At 43.9% G+C, this 22,009-nt stretch overlaps 1 protein-coding gene across 1 annotated transcript in view; it reads left to right on the top strand.

The window, feature by feature from the left end:
- esama (endothelial cell adhesion molecule a) overlaps positions 1 to 22,009 on the top strand; it is a 142,506-nt gene that overhangs the window by 110,655 nt on the left and 9,842 nt on the right. The gene's annotated exons all lie outside the window — the stretch shown is intronic.

The raw sequence follows: 22,009 nt of genomic DNA, 5'->3' as shown, positions 1-22,009 counted from the left end.
TATTAAGAAACTGCCTAATTTGTAAAAATCTAAAGAAGTCAGTATTAGGAAGTTCACATTCTTCCTTGATTTGGGAAAAGGGCTTAACCCTGTTTGACTCAATTAACTGGTGAATATAAGTAAGGCCATATCTAGCCCAGTGTTTGAATTCTACATCTAATTGCAGCGGCTTAGCTCAGAAATTCATACAAGACCAGCTACCATTGTAACATATTCTGTAAGAAACATATTCTATACCTACTTTCAGCTTTCGTTTTAAAAAACAAAATCGCAGATTTATAACTAAATTTTTATATGGCGTAGTGATTTTAAGTTACTACTTTTGGTGAGGTAGTGACCTTGACCCTGAGGCTTTCCATTTAGATCAAAACACACGATCGTATTGGTTTTGGGTATGCGGAAAACGGAGCTACGATGGTGATCAAATATTTTGCATGATGTTTTATTACGGTTATGATTATTCTGTGAGCTCACCAATCTTTAGGTGTATAAAGTTGCAACTTAAATACAATTAATGATAACTGTAGACTTTTCAGTGGGCTACAACCTTTTTAAGGGAATGCAGTGTAGTCAACCATTTATCATGTCCCAGATCAAGCCGCCATTTTTCCACAAATTTGCAGAATTTTTGCCAAATTCTGAATATTCAAATATTCACATCAAAGATTTAGTTTTATCTGTATTATTTCTTCCATCATTTTATTTCAAATTAAAACCAACATCACCATTCAAAACTGTATAGTTTATTGACTGTGAGTATATTTAGTGGGGTACCCCCACAGTACCCAGTTTCTGAGACAGACCTATATATATATATATATATATATATATATATATATATATATATATATATATATATATGTGTGTGTGTGTATATATATATATATATATATATATATATATATATATATATATATACACACAAATTTAAAAAAAAAAAAACAGATCCCCTCCTTGAATCTCCACCTTAACGTAGAGGGGTTTGAGTGCTTCAGTGATTCTAGGAGCTATATTGTTGGGAGCTTTTGCCCTTGGAAGGGTCTTCCAAGGCAAACAGGTCCTAGATGAGTGGTCAAAGAGTGGTTCTGCAGACCCTTATGAGAGAAACAGCAAGGATCCGAGTGCCCTCACCTGGAGACAGGCCTGGGGGAGGGGTTCGTCGGCGAGTGCCTGGTGGCCGGGCCTATGTCTGTGGGGCCTGGCCGGGCCTAGCCCGAATGAGCAACATGGAACCACTCTTTTGTGGACCCACCACCCACAGGAGGCACCATAAGGGTCCGGTGCATTGTGAACCGGGTGGCAGTCAAAGGCGGAGGCCCTGGCGTACTGACAAAACTGGCTTTTGGGACATGGACTGTCACCTCTCTGGTGCAGAAGGAGCTTGAGCTTCTGCATGAGTTTGAGAGGTACCGACTAGATATAGTTGGGCTCACCTCAACGCATAGCTTGGGCTCTGGAACCAGTTTCCTGGAGAGGGGTTGGACTCTCTTCCATGCAAGAATTGCCAAGGGTGAGCAGTGCTGGGCAGGGGTGGGGCTATTGGTAGTCCCCCAGTTCAGCCCGCTAACAGAGTTTTCCCCAGTAAATGAGAGGGTCGTTTCCCTGCACCTTCGGGTCGGGGAACGGTCTCTGACTGTCATTTGCACTTAAGCAACAAATGGTAGTTCAGAGTATCTGGCCTAGACAGTGCATGATGAGGGGACTCCATTGTTTTACTGGGGGACTTCAACGCTCATGTGGGCAATGATGGTGAGACATGGAGGGGTGTGATTGGGAAGAATGGCCTGTCCAATCTGAACCCAAGCGGTGTTCTGTTGTTGGACTTCTGTGCCATGCACTGTTTGGCCATAACAAACACCATGTTCAAGCATAAGGGTGTCCATAAGTGCATGTGGCTCGAGGACACCCTAGGCCAGGGGTCACCAAACTTTTTTCTCTGGGGGCCACATTGTCGTTCCTGACTGTGATGGGGGCCGGGGTCGGGTCAGCTATATCACATAGAATTGTATAACCCAGACAAATATGACCACCAGCAGGCCTCATTGTGTAGTAGAGATTACTAGCCTGGCACGGCCATCCCCACTACTATATCCACACTACTATATCAACACTTGATTCCTGGCACATATTTGTTTATCTTTACTAGTGGTTTGCAAAAATAGTAATCAAGTCTTCACACTTTGTTTTAATTTGAAATACCACTGATATTCCATTTATTTATTTTCTAATAAAAATAATATCAAAGCTGTCAAGGTAAGAAACATCTGCCTAGTTGAGGTGATTGACACTGGCAAAGGTGAGTGGAAAACTATAAATTGTAGGTAAGCCTGTTGATATTATTAATAATATTAATAATAATTGTATGCAGCACTTAATAAAGGTCAAATAAATAGGCATATAAAATAAATAAATTTTAAAAAACAGTGAAATTATAATATGAGCAATAGATCACAGCAGTTGTGCTGTGTCCTGCACGTCATTGCTCTCATCCATGGCCAAAGCAAAAAACTCGAATTCTGACGCTTTCTCATTCAGCTGGTCATACACGTTGTCCCCCAAATCTTCGGTTCGCCTGGTCATAGTAGGTGCGGAGAGACTCGCCGCGTTGAGCGCATCCTTCTTGTCGGGACACACCTCCTCGGCCACAGCAAGCATGCATACTTTAACAAAGTCCCCATCAGTAAACGGCTTTCCATGAGTAGCTAGTAGGTGAGCTACCTTATAGCTAGCTCGGACAGCAGCCTGGTTGATCTGGGTTTGGTGAAGGAATACATTCTGTTGTGCAGCCAGTCCGCATTTCATCCTCCGAATCCTGTCTTCTTTTGTTTGCCCTCGCAGACTAGCATACTCTTTGTGGCATAGTTCGAATTACGTGGGAGCCAATGGGAGCTGAGCTCCCATTCCCTCAGGCTCCCATGAAAGAAGCAAACTTAATTTTCTGTGGAAGTCTCTCAAACACGTCATATATCACCATAATAAGCTTGAATAGCCTATATCACCATATAAATATAAATAAAACTCATTTCATTTCCGATCACCATGCAGCCATAACTTTGTATTGAACGTGTATTAAACCGCAACATGTACAGCTGTACTTCACCACCACACCACTATGCGCGCAAACTGAAATTTGCAGCCTGCGAAATCGAATGTGAAGTTAAGTCCGAAGAAGACTTGTCCTCTATCTCACAACGATCTTCCTTTGTTTAACAATATATATAATTATATATACAATATATATATATATATATATATATATATAATTTGTTTAGGCGGCACGGTGGTGTAGTGGTTAGCGCTGTCGCCTCACAGCAAGAAGGTCCGGGTTCGAGCCCCGTGGCCGGTGAGGGCCTTTCTGTGCGGAGTTTGCATGTTCTCCCTGTGTCCGCGTGGGTTTCCTCCGGGTGCTCCGGTTTCCCCCACAGTCCAAAGACATGCAGGTTAGGTTAACTGGTGACTCTAAATTGACCGTAGGTGTGAATGGTTGTCTGTGTCTATGTGTCAGCCCTGTGATGACCTGGCGACTTGTCCAGGGTGTACCCCGCCTTTCGCCCGTAGTCAGCTGGGATAGGCTCCAGCTTGCCTGCGACCCTGTAGAAGGATAAAGCGGCTAGAGATGATGAGATGAGATATAATTTGTTTATATATATATATATATATGCAACACCGTGTGTGCGTGCGTGCATGCGCGCGCCTGTGTGTGAAAGCTGTGCACTGCAGTGCGCAAAAGTGCGCTGGTCCAGGAGAGCGAGTATGCATTGCTTTTTTTTTTTTTTTATTAAATAGAGACCCCCATAGGGTCAAATTTATAATTCGAACCCTGCTTTGTGGCGGGTTTCATAGTGACGACGCAGATTATATTCTTTGAAAACCGGCACACTTTCTTTACATACAAGACAAACTGCACGGTCCTTACACTGAACGAAAAAATAATCGGTGGTCCACTGTTCTTTAAAAACTCTGCACTCTGTCAGCTTTTCGCTTACCGCTAGCCATTTTGCTGTCCTGAACACTGACAGTTCTTTGCGCATGCGCTGCCTGTCACTGCTTGATCGCGAGCATATGACGAAAATTCGGAAAATATGAATAGTTCATTTTATAACTAAATATCAATTTTAATTGATAAAATCAACAAAATACAAGATACAGACATGTTATTATTTGCCAAAAAGCAATTTAAAAAAATAGGCCATGACCACTTTTGGGGATTGCCTCATAGGGCCGGTTCAAGTGATGGGGGGTAGAGGGGATGGGGGGCCGGTCAAAGTGGGGTGGCGGGCCGGATCTGGCCCGCGGGCCGTAGTTTGGTGACCCCTGCCCTAGGCCATAGATCGATGATTGACTTTGTAGTCGTTTCATCTGATCTGCAGCTGTATGTCTTGGACACTCGGGTGAAGAGAGGAGCAGAGCTGTCAACTGATCACTACCTGGTGGTGAGCTGGATCAGATAGTGGGGGAGGAGGCTGGACAAACCTGGTAGGCCCAAACATATAGTGAGGGTATGCTGGGAACGTCTGGCTGAGGCTACCATCTGTCAGATCTTTAACTGCCACCTCCAGCAGAGCTTCAACTGCATACTGGGAGGGATGGGGACATTGAGTCTGAGTGGACCATTGCTGGTCCAATGGTACCTCCATTGCTGAGGCAGCCATGCGGCGCTGCGGCTGCAAGGTTGTTGGTGCCTGTTGTGGCAGTAATACTCGGACCCAGTGGTGGACACCTGCAGTGAGGGGAGCCATCAAGCTGAAGAAGGAGTCCTATCAGGCTTGGTTAGCCTGTGGGTCTCCAGAGGCAGTTGACAGATACCGACGGGTCAAGTGGAATGCAGCTCTGGCTTAAGCAAAAACTTGGGTGTGGGAGGAGATCGGTGAGGCCATGGAAAGCGACTTTTGGTCAGCCTCGAAGAGATTCTGGCAAACCGTCCAGCAGCTCAGGAAGGGGAAGCAGTAGGGATGGCGTGCTGTTGACCTCAACTGGGGACATCATCTGGCGGTGGAAGGAATGCTTCAAGGATCTCCTCAATCCCACCTTCATGTTGTCCGAGGAGGATGCAGAATCTGAGGGCTCTTGGAAGGACTTGCCCATTGCAGGGGCTGAGGTTGCCGAGGTGGTTAAAAAGCTCCTTGGTGGCTGGGCTCTGGGGATGGATGAGATTCGTCCTGAGCTCCTGAAGACGCTGGATGTTATTGGGCTGTCTTGGCTGACACGCCTCTTCAACAGTGCGTGGAGGTCAGGGACAGTGCCTCTGGATTGGCAGACTGGGGTGGTGGTCCCCCTTTTTAAAAAGGGGGACCAGAAAGTGTGTTCCAACTATAGAGGGATCACACTTCTCAGCCTCCCTGGGAAAGCCTATGCTGGGGTGCTGGAGAGGAGAGTCTGGTCGATAGCTGAACCTCGGATTCAGGAGGAACAATGTGGTTTTTGTCCTGGTCATGGAACACTGGACCAGCTCTTTACTCTTGCAAGGGTACTGGAGGGTGCATGGGAGTTTGCCCAACCAGTCTACATGTGTTTTGTGGACCTAGAGAAGGCTTATGACCGTGTCCCTCGGGGTGCCCTGTGGGGGGTGCTTCAGGAGTCTGAGGTTCGGGGCCCACTGCTGCAGGCCATTCGGACCCTGTATGACCAGAGCATGAGTTTGGTTCGCATTGCCGGCAGTAAGTCTGACTTGTTCCCAGTGCATGTGGGACTCCACCAGGGCTGCCCTTTGTCACCGGTTCTGTTCATAACCTTTATGGCGCAGCCAAGGGGCGGAGGGTGTCCAGTTTGGTGGCATCAGGATTGCATCTCTGCTTTTGGATGATGTGGTCTGTTGGCTTTATCAATCTGTGACCTTTAGCATGCGCTGGGACGGTTTGCAGCCAAGTGTGAAGCAGCTGGGATGAGGATCAGCACCTCCAAGTCTGTGGCCATGGCGCTCAGCCAGAAACAGGTGGAGCACCTTCTTCGGGTCAGGGGGGAGTTGCTACCTCAAGCAGAGGAGTTTAAGTATCTCAGGGTCTTGTTCACGAGTGAGGGTAGGGGGAGCGGGAGTTGGACAGACAGATCGGGGCAGCGTCACCAGTGATGCGGATGCTAAACCGGTCTGTTGTGGTAAATAGAGAGCTGAGCCAAAAGGCAAAACTCTCACTTTACTGGTCCATCTACATTTCCATTCTCACCTATGGTTACGAGCTGTGGGTAGTGACCGAAAGGATGAGATCGCGGATACAAGCGGTCGAAATGAGTTTTCTCTGCAGGGTGACTGGACTCTCCCTTAGAGACAGGGTAAGAAGCTTGGTCATTCGGGAGAGACTCAGAGTACAACCGCTGCTCCTCCACATCAAAAGGAGTCTATTTGAGGTGGTTTGGGCACCTTGTTAGGATGCCCCCTGGATGCCTCCCAGGGGAGGTTCTCTGGGCATGCCCCACCGGGAGGAGACCTCGGGGCAGACCCAGGACACACTGGAGATATTACATCTCTCGGCTGGCCTGGGAACACCTCGGTATTCCCCTGGAAGAGCTGGTGGAGGTGGCCAGGGAGAGGAAAGTCTAGGCTGTTCTCCTTAGACTGCTACCCCCACGACCCAGACCCAGATAAGCGGCAGAAGATGGATGGATGGATGGATGGATGGATGGATGGATGGATGGATGGATGGAAAAAACAGAGACATTCGCCAACATAAGAGCAAACCAGGGACATAAGAGTTGGAGTAAAATGATGCTTTTCTCTGGTTATGTGTCAGCATTCTTGAAGAAGATTGTAGAGATCTTCCTGGGCTAGAGATACAACTAGAGGAAGTAAGGTTCTCTGCAAGTGGTTCTTGAATCTGAGATTACTGTTAAAATGACTCCTCGTCATTTAAAAAATGACTCCTACTTTTAAAAAAAATAAATATAAATTCACAAACGTTTTTTTCTCTACATTTAAATTTCTGATTACTTAGACTGGGTGTCGTATCAGTAACTCGTTTCCTTTGTTAAATAACACATCCTTTTATTATTAGTCTTAGCTTATATGGAGTGTCTGCTACACAAGTCGTTGTAAATGAGTTTATCTTGCATAAATGGTTAGGTATTAAAGTACATTTATATAAACCTTTCGGCACTATTGTCAGAGCCATGCTGTTTTGATTAATCGACATCTCCAAACCAGTCCATCCATCCATTATCTCTAGCCACTTATCCTGCTCTACAGGGTCGCAGGCAAGCTGGAGCCTATCCCAGCTGACTACAGGCGAGACGCGGGGTACACCCTGGACAAGTCGCCAGGTTATCACAAGGCTGACACAGAGACAAACAACCATTCACACCTATGGCCAATTTAGAGCCACCAATTAGCCTAAATTGCATGTCTTTGGGGGAAACCAGATCACCCGAAGAAAACCCACGCAGACACAGGGAGAACATGCAAACTCTACACAGAAAGGCCCTCGCCGGCCGCTGGGCTCAAACCCAGGACCTTCTTACTGTGAGGCAACAGTACTACCCACTACACCACTGTGCCGGCCTCTCCAAACCAGTCAGCTTTGAGTATTCATCAGCACTGTGATATAAGTGGGTTAATGCAATAATTTAATTGGATAAACCTGACATGTAGATAGAGCCAATACTTTTCAGTATCAATGCAGAGACAAGTATAAGTTATTGTTTGTTTTATGATCCATTTTATGAGATGCTTGTGTATTATACTTTTAACTCCCCAAACATTACACTGGGGAAGATGATTAAGACTTGATCCACAACAGAAATGTATCTTTGCTGATTTACTGCATTAGTAAATCAGCAAAGATACATATTATCATATTGGGTATGAAGTAGATTTTAAAGGATTGACATTTATATTCTGAACTCAAGTGTCTGGAGTAAGAGAGAGCATAATTTTGATTAATTCACACTATTTTGGAGTTTTGATGAAGGTCAGGAAAGCTGTGCTAGCACCTCTCTGTGTGTATAATGTGGGATGGTCATCAAAGCACTTCACTCAAACATAAATGCGTTCCTGTTAGAGTGAATGACTCTAATCAATACTGTTACTACAATTCGGACTTCTGAGCCAAGAAATGTCCATCTCTCACATACATACAGTGCTGTGCAAAAGTCTTAGACCCACGTTGACCAAAAATGTCTTAAAAATAATGAAATTAAATGTTTCAACATTAAAAAAAAATACTATAAACAGTAAACCATAACAAATGAAACAAAGTCAATATTTGGTGTGAAACGACCCTTTGCTTTAAAAAACAGTAGTCTCAGGTACACTTAATGCATTTTTATAAGGAAATGAGCTGTAGGTTTTACTGAGCATCTTGCAGAACCAGCCAGAGTTCTTCTGGACACTTTGACTGTCACACTTGCTTCTTAATTTTGCAGCAAAACCCAGTAGCCTTCATTATGTTTTCTTTTTTAATCTGAAAAGTGATCTTTTATGGAATATGCTGCTCAGATACAAACATTTTTTCTGTAACATTTAAATTTTGTGCTGGAAAACGAATGTTTGGAATTCTAAAATGTTTTTGTACTGACTTGATAATGTAGGAGTCATAAACTAGAAATCTATAACAAAATTTGTATGAAAACAACATAGGGTGCCTAAGACTTTTACACAGTACTGTATGTGTACAGTATTTTACACAGGATATAATGTCATCATTGTATCTGTAATGCTCATTTATCACAATAGTATCTGCTGGACCATGTTTAAACTACTGCTACAGTAAGAACATAAAGTGTATCAGTACGGTGATGGGTGTTACCAGGATAGCTTCAGTGGACTTTGGTCTAGCTTCTACAAGTCTCTGTAATTGTGCTGGAGAGATCAAGGCTGTTCTTACAAGATATTCCCTCAATTGGTGTTTTGTTCATTGTGGTGGAGAGTATTGTCTAATGCTTGATCCAAAAACTACCAATAAATGTGTTGTGTTGAGATCTGGTGATGGTAACGTTCATTGCATATATTATATATAGCATTACTTATGGTCACCAGCCACTTTAATAGGAACTTGCTCTTGATTCTAAGATTGCTGTTCTTGGCTGACAGGAGTGGAACCCAATGTGGTCTTCTGCTGTTGCATGCTGAGATGCTTTTCCGCTCACCACAGTTGTAAAGAGTTGCTATGAGTTGCTACATCCTTCCTGGCAGCTTGAACCAATCTGGCCATTTTCCTCTGATCTCTCTTATCAACAAGGTGTTTCCACCCACAGAACTGTTGCTCACTCAATGTTTTTTGCTTTTCGCACCATTCTGTGTAAACTCTAGAGACTGTTGTGTGTGAAAACCCCAGGAGATCAGCAGTTTCTGAAATACTCAAACCAGTCCATCTGGCACCAACACCCATGCCACAGTGAAAGAGATCACAGAGATCACAATTTTTCCCATTTTGTTTGAAGTGAACATTAACTGAAACTCTTGATTTGTGTCTGCATGATTTTATGCATTGTACTGCTGTCAAGGGATTGGCTGATTAGATAACTGCATAAAACAGCAGGTGTATGGGTGTTCCTAATAAAGTGGCTGGTGAGTGTATATCATTTCACAATCCTCAAACTGTTCACTGAGCCATCATGCCCTGTGGATAAGACCACTCCCATCAGGATAGAAATGTTTCATCATAGAATAAAGATGATCAGTCAGAAGAATTTTATATTGATTTGCACTGACGCTTTCTTCCAAATGAATGAGATGAATCTCGATTTTTGCTGAGGTAGGGTCAGAATTTGGTGACAACAGCATGAATCCATGGACCCAACCTGCCTTGTGTCAACAGTCCAGGCTAGTGGAGGTGGTGTAATGGTGTGCGGAATGTTTTTTGGCATACTTTGGGCCTGTTTATGTGAATCAATCATCACTTGAATGCCAAAAGGATGAAAGGGAGATTTGCAGCATGTTCACCTGAAACGTCTGCAGGAATTGTGTGATGCAATCATGTCAACATGGACCAGAATCTCAAAGGAATGTTTCCAACAGCTTGTGGAATCCATACCATGAAGAATTGAGTCTGTTTTGAGAGCAAAGGCAGGCCCTACTCATTATTAGTATAGTTTTCTTAATAAGTGTTCAGTGAGTGTGTATATGCTGTATATATTTAGATAAATGATTTACATACAGGTGGCACGGTGATGTAGTGGTTAGTGCTGTCACCTCACAGCAAGAAGGTCCGGGTTCGAGCCCCATGGCCGACGAGGGCCTTTCTGTGCGGAGTTTGCATGTTCTCTCCGTGTCCGCGTGGGTTTCCTCCGGGTGCTCCGGTTTCCCCCAGTTTCACCGGTTTCCCTGTGATGACCTAGTGACTTGTCCAGGATGTACCCCGCCTTTCTCCCGTAGTCAGCTGGGATAGGCTCCAGCTTGCCTGCGACCCTGTAGAACAGGATAAAACGGCTAGAAATAATGAGATGAGATAATCCTACAATGGATACATTTTGATAGGTCTGAATTACAGACCTATCTGTAATTGAATTGCGAATCAATATACAGTTTTTCCTCTTTGTCAGTAGCACTGTGAATCAGTGTTGTGCTGGATCATTACATGACTTTGTCATGACTTTATACATGACCTTACACCTATACACTCAAACAGACTTAAAGTCTGATTTACCTTTGTATTTCCTCTTCATTTACTCATGCCCCTTTTCCACCAAAGCAGTTCCAGGGCTGGTTCGGGGCCAGTGTTTAGTTTGGAACCGGGTTTTCTGTTTCCACTGACAAAGAACTGGCTCTGGGGCCAGAAAAACTGGTTCCAGGGTAGCACCAACTCTCTGCTGGGCCAGAGGAAAAAACCGCTTACGTCAGCGGGGGGGGGCAGAGTTGTTAAGACCAACAACAATAACAAGACCGCGAAAGATCGCCATTTTTAAGCGACGAGAAGCAGCAGCTGTACCTGTACAAACGTGAAGTCATCCATTATTATTGTTGTTGTTGCTGCTGCTTCTTCCGTGTTGTTTTTGCTTCGATATTCATGCCAAGGTTTATACAAACGTAGCGACGTGAGGTATACAGTGACATGATGTATACAGCGACGTAATGACGTGGCTTCCCTTAGCACCGCGAGCTATGGAAAAGCAAACTGGTTCTCAGCTGGTTCGCAAGTTGAACGAGTTGTGAACCAGCACCAGCACTGGCCCCAAACCAGCCCTGGAACTGATTTAGTGGAAAAGGGGTAACAGATGTGTAGTTGTGAGCTGTGGTGCTTAACTAATACTCTAGTGCTTGTAAGAATATCCTACAGCTGGGGTACTTAAAGTTTTTATAGCCAGGAGCCTTTTATCTGTAAAATATATAGTTTTAATCCAATTATTAAAATATCAGATTCATTATTTAAATGTGTAAACTATACTGGCTATTTATTGAAGTCATAAAGGTTGTTGTTGTTGTTGTTTTTGTTTTAATTCTTGAACCTTTGACCAGCAGATCCCATTTGGTCCAATGTGACCTTATTTGTAGGCTGACTTTCAGGCTTATTAACATTTGGTTTAAACCCATTTGATTAAAGTGACCATAACAGCTCAATAATAAACATAACTTATATTTTTCACCACTGTAACATGGCTATGCTTCACCGACCCCAGTTTGAGAAGCACTGTCCTAAATTTTATTAGTGTAGCAAAATATCAGTGGGTTGCTTAATTTCCTTGTTTTCTTCTCGTATGTTGTTATCATGGTTAAATAGGATTGTGATTAGATTAGATTAGATTAGATTAGATTAGATTAGATTAGATTAGATAAAACTTTATTGATCCCTTTGTGAGGGTTCCCTCAGGGAAATTAAGATTCCAGCAGCATCATTACAGATAAACAGAAAAAAGAAATAGAGAAAAAACTTCTCTATTTCTTTTTAAAATAAATTAATTAATTTAAATTAAAATAAATTAAGTATTTACATATACAAATATAAAAAGAATAAGTTATGGGGAAGAGAGGAAGGGGGAGAGAGGAGGGGAAAAAAAGGGGGAAAAGGGGGGGCAGCAGGAGAGATATTGCACTTTATATTGCACATTGTCCGGTATTGCTTATTGTTAGGCTAGGCTACTGCTACTGTTCCTTCCCATCCTCTGTCCTCCTGTTACCCCTCCTCCCCCCCCAGAGAGGAGTTGTACAGTCTCATGGCATGAGGGACAAAGGAGTTTTTGAGTCTGTTCGTCCTGCACTTGGGAAGGAGCATTCTGTCACTGAATAGGCTCCTCTGGTTGCTGATGATAGTGTGCAGAGGGTGACTGGCATTGTCCATGATGTTCAATAGTTTGTCCCTAGACCTCTTCTCTGCCACCATCACCAGAGAGTCCAGCTTCATGCCGACCACAGAGCTGGCCCGCCTGATCAGTTTGTCCAGCCTGGACGTGCTGCCCCCCCAGCACACCACGGTTTAAAACAGGACACTGGTGACCACAGACTGATAGAACATCCACAGGAGTTTCCTGCAGATGTTAAAGGACCGCAACCTCCTCAGGAAGTATAGCCTGCTCTGTCCCTTCCTGTATAAATGATTGGTGTTGCAAGTCCAGTCCAGCTTGCTGTCCAGCCACAGCCCGAGGTACTTATAGGAATCCACAGCCTCCACCTCGACTCCCTCAATCAGAACTGGTCGTGACCTTGGTTAATAACAGTTCCCAAAGTTTAGCAGTCAATGTGTCATTTCTTCCAGACTAAAGTGACAAATAAAATAAACACATTTTAGCTTCTACTCTGAAAGGAACTTGTTCATTGTCTCTAATGTGATTCAGATGTGATACACTGGCTGCTGAGTCGACTAACACACAGCAAAAGGTGAATAGGCAGATGACACACTCTCTCATTATAAGTCTCCTTGTGGCAGACTTATTTTGCAGTCCTTATCTTCTCACATTCTTGCCATGTACCATAGCTAACGGTGAGTCCTCCATTATACAAGATATTACCACAAAATGTCCTTCGTTCCACATTAATTACCAGGCTCACATATCTCTCTTTATGTCATCTTCAGTGCTGAATACTCTCATTCATCTTCATCTTTATCCTTCCCCAGCAGCTTTTGGAGCTTCTACTTTTTTTTTAACTTTGAATTCTATTCTGTCTTTCTGTATCTATCCCTTGTGCAGTGATAAATATGCAATATACTGTTCATTTTCTCTTGCTCATTTAAGCACACTTGTCACAGACAGTTTATTTGCCCAGTTTCAAAGAAATTAGTTTGAGTTACTGGAATTGAGGCAGAACGGTGAAATACATAACCATTTGTGATAAGTTTTACACTAGAAAGTACAAATCAACCATTGTTTTTAGTTTTGACCTCAAGGGAGCATTGAATCATTGGATATTATATCTCAGTGTGAAAATCATTAACTGTGTATTGGGATTCTTGTAACAGATTGATGTTGTATACGTTATGCATGTTCGGCAAAACAATCATTATTATGTGCAAGAATAAAATTGGAATGCCAAAAGTCATTTTATGGGTCATTAGATAAGCTAATGTGACAGACTGGAGTAAATTAGATTAGCACTCAGACTGATGTAACGTATCATTAGAGAGCTGTGATAATGGCTGATCATTAGTAAATTAGATAGAATGTTATTGATCCCTTTGGGAGGGTTCCCTCAGGGAAATTAAAATATCAGTAGCATCATTACAGGATAAACAGAGAATAGAAAATAGAGAAAACTTCTAGATAAATTAAATTAAGTATTTACATATACAAATATAAAAAAGAATAAGATATGGAAAAAAAGTCCAGCAGGAGAGGTATTGCACATTGTATTGCACATTTATATTGCACATTGTCCAGTATTGCTTTTTGTCAGGCTAGGCTACTGCTCCTTCCCATCCTCCTGTCCTCCTGTTACCCCTCCTCCCCCCCAGAGAGGAGTTGTACAGTCTGATGGTGTGAGGGACAAAGGAGATTTTAAGTCTGTTAGTCCTGCACTTGGGAAGTAGCATTCTGTCACTGAACAGGCTCCTCTGGTTGCTGATGACAGTGTACAGAGGGTGACTGGCATCATCCATGATGTTCAGTAGTTTGTCCATAGTCCTCTTCTCTGCTACTGTCACCAGAGAGTCCAGCTTCATGCTGACCACAGAGCCGGCCCACCTGATCAGTTTGTCCAGCCTGGATGTGTCCTTCTTGGATGTGCTGCCCCCCCAGCACACCACAGTGTAAAACAGGACACTGGTGACCACAGACTGATAAAACATCCACAGGAGTTTCCTGCAGATGTTAAAGGACTGCAGCCTCCTCAGGGAGTATACCCTGCTCTGTCCCTTCCTGTACAAGTGGTTGGTTTTGCAAGTCCAGTCCAGCTTGCTGTCCAGCCACAGCCTGAGGTACTTGTAGGAATCCACAGCCTCTACCTCGACTCCCTCAATCAGAACTGGTCGTGACCTTGGTCTGGACCTCCCAAAGTTAATGACCAGCTCCTTGGTCTTCGAGGTGTTGAGTTGCAGATGGTTCCTGTTGCACCAAACGGCAAAGTCCATCACCAGGCTCCTATACTCCTCCTCTCTGTCGTCCCTGATACACCCCACAATGGCTGTGTCATCGGCGCACTTCTGAATGTGACACAGTTCCGAGTTGTAGCAGAAGTCTGCGGTGTACAGGGTGAAGAGAAGAGGGGCCAGCACCGTGCCCTGGGGTGCTCCGGTGCTGCTAATCACAGTGTCAGACGTGATGTCCTTCACCCTGACATACTGCGGCCTGTTGGTGAGGTAGCTGGAGATCCAGGTGACCAGGCAGGGGTCCACTCGCATCCTGTTCAGTTTGTCCTGAACCAGTAGGGGCTGGATGGTGTTGAAGGCACTCGAGAAGTCCAAGAAGAGGATCCTCACTGTGCCATTTCCCTTATCCAGATGCGAGTGGGCTCGGTGTAGCAGGTAGAGGATGGCGTCTTCCACACCAACACCTGCCCGGTATGCAAACTGCAGACAGTCCTGGACATGTTGCACCTGGGGTCTGAGGAGGCTGAGGAAGAGCTGCTCAAACGTCTTCATCAGATGTGAAGTGAGTGCCACTGGTGGGAAATTGTTCAACTTGCTGGGCTGGTTCTTCTTGGGAACTGGAACGATGCATGATGTCTTCCAGAGGGTGGGCACTCTCCCCAGCTGCAGGCTGAGGTTGAAGATGCGTTGGAGTGGTTCACCCAGTTCAGCAGCGCAGGTCTTCAGTAGTTGGGGACACACCTTGTCTGGGCCTGCTGCTTTCCTGGGGTGAAGCTTCCTCAGTTGACCTCTGACCTGGTCTGCAGTGATGCATGGAGGAGTCTGTGCTAAGGAGGGGGAGGAGGGGGCTGCTGCGATGACTGGGGGGGAGGTATGTTGAGGGAAGAAGGAGAGATGGCTGCAGTGAGGGGGAGGGTGGGGGGACGTGGGCTGGTTGAACCGGTTGAAGATGTCATTCAGCTTGTTTGCCCTCTCCACTGTCCCCTCAACGACTCTGGTCTTTGTGTTGTGGCCTGTGATGGTTTTCACACCTTCCCAGACCTCCCTCATGCTGTTCTCCTTCAGCTTCTGCTCCACCTTTCTCCTGTAGCTGTCCTTAGCTTCCCTCATGCAGCATTTCACCTCCTGCTGTGCTGCTTTCATCGCCTCCCTGTCCGTGCTCCTGAAGGCAGCCTTCTTCCTGTTGAGGACAGCTTTGACTTCCTGTGTTACCCATGGCTTGTTATTAGGGTAACACTGTGCAGTCTTAGCAGGGGAGACCACGTCTGCACAAAAGTTGAGGTAATCCGTCAGACAGTGTGTCAGCCCCTCTATGTCCTCACAGTGTGGGCTAAGCAGCACATCCCAGTCCGTGGTGTCATAACAGTCTCTGAGGGCATCTTCCATTTCAGGGGACCACCTCCTGATGGAGCTAGTTGTTGCAGGCTGCCTTTGGACCAGGGGGGTGTACTTCGGCTGTAGACGAACCAGGTTATAGTCAGACTTCCCTAGTGGGGGGAGAGGTGTGACTCTGTATGCATCCCTCACATTAGCATACAGCAAGTCAATTGTCCTGTTGTTCCTTGTTGGACAGTCCACAACCTGGTAAAAAGCAGCCAAAGCAGAGCCCAAAGTAGCGTGATTAAAGTCCCCAGAAATTATCATAAATGCCTCAGGGTGCTTTGTCTGCAGCCTTGTTGTGACAGAGTGAATCCTCTCACATGCAGCGGCTGGGTCTGCCCTTGGAGGGATGTAAACACAGATGGTGATCATGTGACTGAACTCCCTCGGCAGATAATATGGCCGCAGGCTAACGTCTAGCCGCTCCAAGTCCGGGCAACATAAGACTGTCTTTACGGAGATATGTCCCGGGTTACACCAGCAGTTGTTTACATAGATTATGAGTCCCCCACCTTTGCCTTTCCTGCATGCTTTAGTTTCTCTGTCAGCTCTCACAGCAGTGAATCCCCGCAGGTCCACATTAGCATCCAGTACGAGGTGTGTTAGCCATGTCTCCGTAAAGATAAACAAGCTGCTGTCACGGTAAATCCGCTGGTTGTTCAATGCGGCTAGCTCGTCGACCTTGTTTGGCAGCGAGTTCACATTCCCCATGATAACGGAGGGAATGGATGGTTTGCAGCGCCGCCGGTTGTCCGCTAGCCTAGCCTTTAGCTTAGCCCCGGCTTTACAGCCCCTGGGTCTCCTCCTCAGCTCCGCCAGGATGGGGTGTCATATTCTGGCTCGTTCCATTGTTTTCAGGGCCAGCAGCTCCTCTCTTGAATAAGCTAGAAAACTGGCTCCTGGTTGTGTGTTAAAGTTAAAAATATCCATGTGATATGAAGAAAAACACACTATGTCTTCATAAGAAGAGCAGAAAAGTAAAAAGGTGGAAAAAAGAGGTTTAAAGAGCTAAAAACTACAGAGCTACTGGAGAGGCAGCCATCTTCCACAGCGCCACACTCATAGTAGCTTGAGGATCAGCCAGATGTCTTGCACTTGATTTTTCACTGTCCAATCAGTGTTGCTCCTAGTTGCATATGGAGTTTTCTCTACTGTTTTAACCCTTTTTTTTTAATTGGCAGTATTGTGACTTGGGTGTCATTGTAGCAGGTGAAACATCTACCTCTGAGCCAGCAGTGTGAATCACATCTCTCAATTAAGAAAGAATTTGGACTATATAAAACATACAAATGCATTAAAAGGATGCATATCTCCAAAAAGCTTTACCAATTTCAAACATGAAAGCATTTTTTTTTTGGATGGACAAATTTTGTATTATACATTCACCAGCCACTGTGTTAGGAACACCTGCTCATCAATGCAATTATCCAATCAACCAATCATGTGGCAGCAGCATAATGCATACAATCATGCAGATACAGGCCAAGAACATCAGCATGTGATCACAGTGACTTTGTGGCATGGTTGTTGGTGCTTGAGTTATTGAGTATTTTAGAAAATGCTAATCTCCTTGGATTTCTACATACAAGAGTCTGTAGCATTTACACAAAAAGGTGAAAAAAAGAAAGACAAAGGACAAAAATAAGAAACATCCTGTAACAGTTCTGCAAGCAAAAATGCCTTGTTGATGAGAGAGGTCCAAGGAGAGCAGCCAGACTGGTTTGAGCTTACAGGAAGGCAAAAGTAACTAAAATAACCACTCTTTACAACTGTGGCAAGCAAAAAAGCCTGTCAGAACTGACACATTGAGCCTTGAGGTGTATGGGCTACAACAGTCAAGTCAAGTCAAGTTGATTTGTATAGCGCTTTTAACAGTTAAACATTGTCGCAAAGCAGCTTTACAGATTTTGAATGACTTAAAACATGAGCTAATTTTATCCCTAATTTATCCCCAATGAGCAAGCCTGTGGTGACGGTGGCAAGGAAAAACTCTCTCAGATGACATGAGGAAGAAACCTCGAGAGGAACCAGACTCAAAAGGGAACCCATCCTCTTTTGGGCAACAACAGACAACATGACTATAACATAAACAGTTTTAACATGAAGTCAGTTCCGTTGATGTTATAACTCTTCATTGATGGAAACTTGAGTGCAAAACTGTTCATGACAACTGCAGACCTAAAGTTAGCAAGTCAACTGTAGTCCTCAGCCATAAAAGCATGACTGTAAGTGTCCAGAGCGTCTTCCAAGTGTGACTTTCAACTGTCCATATGGGGTCATCCTCCACAGGAGCGATGTGATGGGACTCCAACCAGACATAGGGTGGATCAGGCATGTCCGAGGAGCAGAAGAGGTCAGGATCTCGACCTCTTCAGTCTTGTCAGAGTTAAGCAGAAGGAAGTTAATAAGCATCCAGTGTCTAATGTCCTTCACACATTCCTCAATTCTATTAAGCTGGTGTCTCTCATCAGGTTTTGCAGAAACATACAACTGTGTGTCATCAGCATAACAGTGGAAACTAATACAATGTTTACAAATAATATCACCCAGAGGTAACATATATAAAGAAAAAAGCAGTGAACCCAAGACAGAACCTTGTGGAACACCAAACTTTACTTCAGTATGTCTAGAAAAATCACCATTTACATCAACATACTGATAGCGATCAGTTAAATAAGACCTGAGCCAGGAGAGGGCCGTTCCCTTAACTCCCACAACATGTTCTAGTCTATCCAGAAGAATGGAATGATCAATGGTATCAAATGCTGCACTAACATCAAGCAACACAAGCAGCGAGACACAGCCCTGATCAGACGCCAACAGTAGGTCGTTTACTACTTTAACCAGAGCTGTCTCTGTGCTATGATGAGGTCTAAATCCTGACTGATACATTTCATGGATGTTATTCCTATGTAAATATGAGCATAACTGCTGTGCCACAGCTTTTTCAAGGATCTTGGTACCTCGGATAGTGAAGGCTACATCAGGGGGCAGAGCCTTTTCTTACAAAGCCCCACAGTTTTGGAACAGCCTTCCAAGTAGTGTTCGGGAATCAGACACAATCTCAGCATTTAAGTCTAGGCTGAAAACGTATTTGTTTAGTCAAGCCTTTTGTTAACGGTGTTTATGAGGTAAAGGTGTAGATCTGGAGGGTCCTCAGACATAGAGTGTTTTGGTAAACTGGGATGTATGGATGCTGTCAGTCCCCCACTCGCTTGCTCATTCGAGTTTGTTGACGGTGTAGTGGCTGGCTGCTTTATGTCCTGGGGCGCTCTCATGCCTGTGTTACCTTCTGGCTCTCCCCTTTTAGTTATGCTGTCATCGTTCGTTGCCGGAGTCCATGCTTGTACTCAATGCAATGTGTATACTGTTCCTACTTATTCAGGTGACATTGGGCATACCTAACAACCTGTGTTCTCTCTCTCTCTCTCTCTCTCTCTCTCTCTTCCCCCCCCCAAAAAAAAAAAATCTGTCTCTCTGAGTTACATGTCAATCCTGAGATCGAGATGCTGACCTTCTGCTGTAAGTGACCATAACCTGCTGTAAGCTATATCGCCACGCCACATTGGGACGGGATGGGGCCAGAGCATACTACAGTATCGGGCATCGCCTTTGCTAATTTAAACACCTCTATAAAGTTACTCTTTGTAACCTCAGACTGACGAAGGCATACATTAGCTCCTGCATGGATAACTATCTTTGAGAACCCTAAGATTACCTGCTATGTCTGGCTAATACACCTGAGTAAAGCTGATGGTGCTCCTAAAGGCCTAGCTAATTTCACATGCCGTATGATAGAGTCCCCTATAACCAGAGCTCTTTCAGGCTAATCATCACTAAGGAGAGCAAACCTGTTTGACACATGAAGTGGAGAGGAGTGGTGCTCCCATGGGCGGGCCTCAGCGGTAACTTTGGCTCTACGCTTATGCCGCCGAGTTGTCACCCATTCGCCCTGCTGTAAGGGCTCTAATGCCAGAGTTGGGGGATTACTAACTCCACCTAGGGCATCCAGACTTTTTCCTACAGAAACTACACTGTTCTCATTCTCACTGGCCTTCTCTAAAGCCTGGATATATGCACTTCTAGAACTGCAATCTTCTCCGTCAGAGAGCTAACTAATCTGCACTTATCACAAATAAAGCTATCACTAGCGACGGAGGAAGAATGACTAAACATCCTGCACTCAGCACACTGAAGAAGCTGAAGGTGTGCCATGATGAAAGGATTCACGTACCTTAATTGAAGATCTGTTGATATTAAAGCAGATCTGATGTGGATGGCCTCCGCTTGTGGTCCTTAGGCAAGAAGAGAAAAAAGAAAGCTTCCGGTCTTAGCATTCTTCCAAAAAAAAGCCTGGAGAAAGCGAAAGTGAAAGTAGAATAAAAAATGAAGAGGATACTGGAAAATTATTTGTAGAAAAAATAAAAATGATTAGTGATTAATGCCAACAGAAGAAGACCACATAAGCTTTCACTCATTTATGTGATGCAGTCATGTCGATATGGACCAGAATTTCAAAGGAATGTGTCCAACACTTTGTGAACTGTATTCCTTGAAGAATTGAGGCTGTCGGACCCAGCATTACTATAATGTGAATGTATGTTTGCTTGAGGTGTCTCAAATCAAGTGGTGATCTCTAAGACATGCAATAGAGAGTCCAGTCAAGTCAGTTTATTTGTATCACACTTTTAACAACAGACATTGTTGCAAAGCAGCGTTACAGAAAAATAAAGCCTTTAAACATATGAGCTAATGTTATCCCTAATAAATTTATTTGTTTGTCCCTGATGAGCAAGCCTGTGGCAATGGTGGCAAGGAAAAACTCCCTCGGACGACATGAGGAAGAAACCTCGAGAAGAACTAGACTTAAAAGGGAATCCAGCCTCATTTGGGTGACAATAGATAGCATGATTATAAATAACTTGCTTCTGTAACTGTCCTACATAGTCACAAAATACAACTGTGTAACCAGGAAATTCATTATAGTTTTAGCACAAAGTCTATTTTGTTTAAGTTACCAGCTGTTCACTGATGGAGACTTGAGTACAAAACTGTTCATGACAACTGTAGTCCAAAAGTTATCATGGCAACTATCGTCATAATTATAGCCATCATAGCAAAACTAAGTGTCCAGAGCCATCTTCTAAGTGTATCTTTCGACTGCCGGTATGGGGCTGTCCTGCACAGGAGTGAAGTGATGAGACTCCAGCCAGACGTAGGGCATCAGGATGGATCAGGCAGGTCTGAAGAGAGAATAAAAGAGGTTCATCATTTTGCATGAGCTTATGTTACACATATTTAGAACTTTTTCTCTCGTTTTTTCTTTTTGTCTGTTCTGGCACTAAGTGTTCAGACATACAATCTATACGCACTCATGTATACTCACACCTCTCTACACACAAAAATCTACTTGAAAGTCTACTTGTCCCTATGCTGATTGTTATCTTAAATACATTCGCAATAAAGTCACAGGAAAGCATTGTGAGCTTATGATGCCAGGAAAGCTGTGTTGACTATTTGCTGCCCTCATGAGGTGATTGATGTATAATACAATACCTTATTTTTAATGCACATTATGGAAGATGGCCACAGCATTGTCTACATATTTTGGTGTTTGTTATTTCACAGAAAATGCATAACAAATAATGGAGAACATAAAATGACCATCTATTCTTACAGCTAATTAATTCTGTGTATTATAATAAGATAATAATATTATAATAAGATAATATTGTGATTTTTGCAAACATTATTTCCACAGATTGTTACATTACATAACAGGCATTTAGCAAACACTCCTATCCAGAGTGATGTACAACAAGCACACACATACCCAGTGCCTGGGGAACAGTTGGGGGTTTAGGTGCCTTGCTCAAGAGTACTTCAGTCATGGATTGATGCCATAGCTGCCCCATGAACATAATCCTGTAAATATTGAATGTGCAGGTAGACATGGGCATATTTATGTGAAAGTAGCTTGTAGATTTATGATTGGAAGTGAATATATTTTGGAATTTTTAATGTTAAGGCTTATTTAGCTTATTTAACTTCTGAATATCAATCGAGGTATATCTTTGATTTTGTAAGAATCATTACACTTTAACCGGGTGTGTTATAAATGCTTATAAATGTCTCTGAAATACACTTTTAATGGTTATTAAAGTGGAAAATCTCTTTTCAATGTATCTGTACTTCATCATCTTTACATGTAACATTCCTAACCATTACCATTGCTATTACACTAT

This window comes from Neoarius graeffei, chromosome 25 (genome assembly GCF_027579695.1).
Source record: "Neoarius graeffei isolate fNeoGra1 chromosome 25, fNeoGra1.pri, whole genome shotgun sequence".
Lineage (NCBI taxonomy): Eukaryota > Metazoa > Chordata > Actinopteri > Siluriformes > Ariidae > Neoarius > Neoarius graeffei.
Note: the sequence above shows the minus strand (reverse complement) of the source record. Positions and strands in the feature narration are given on the sequence as shown.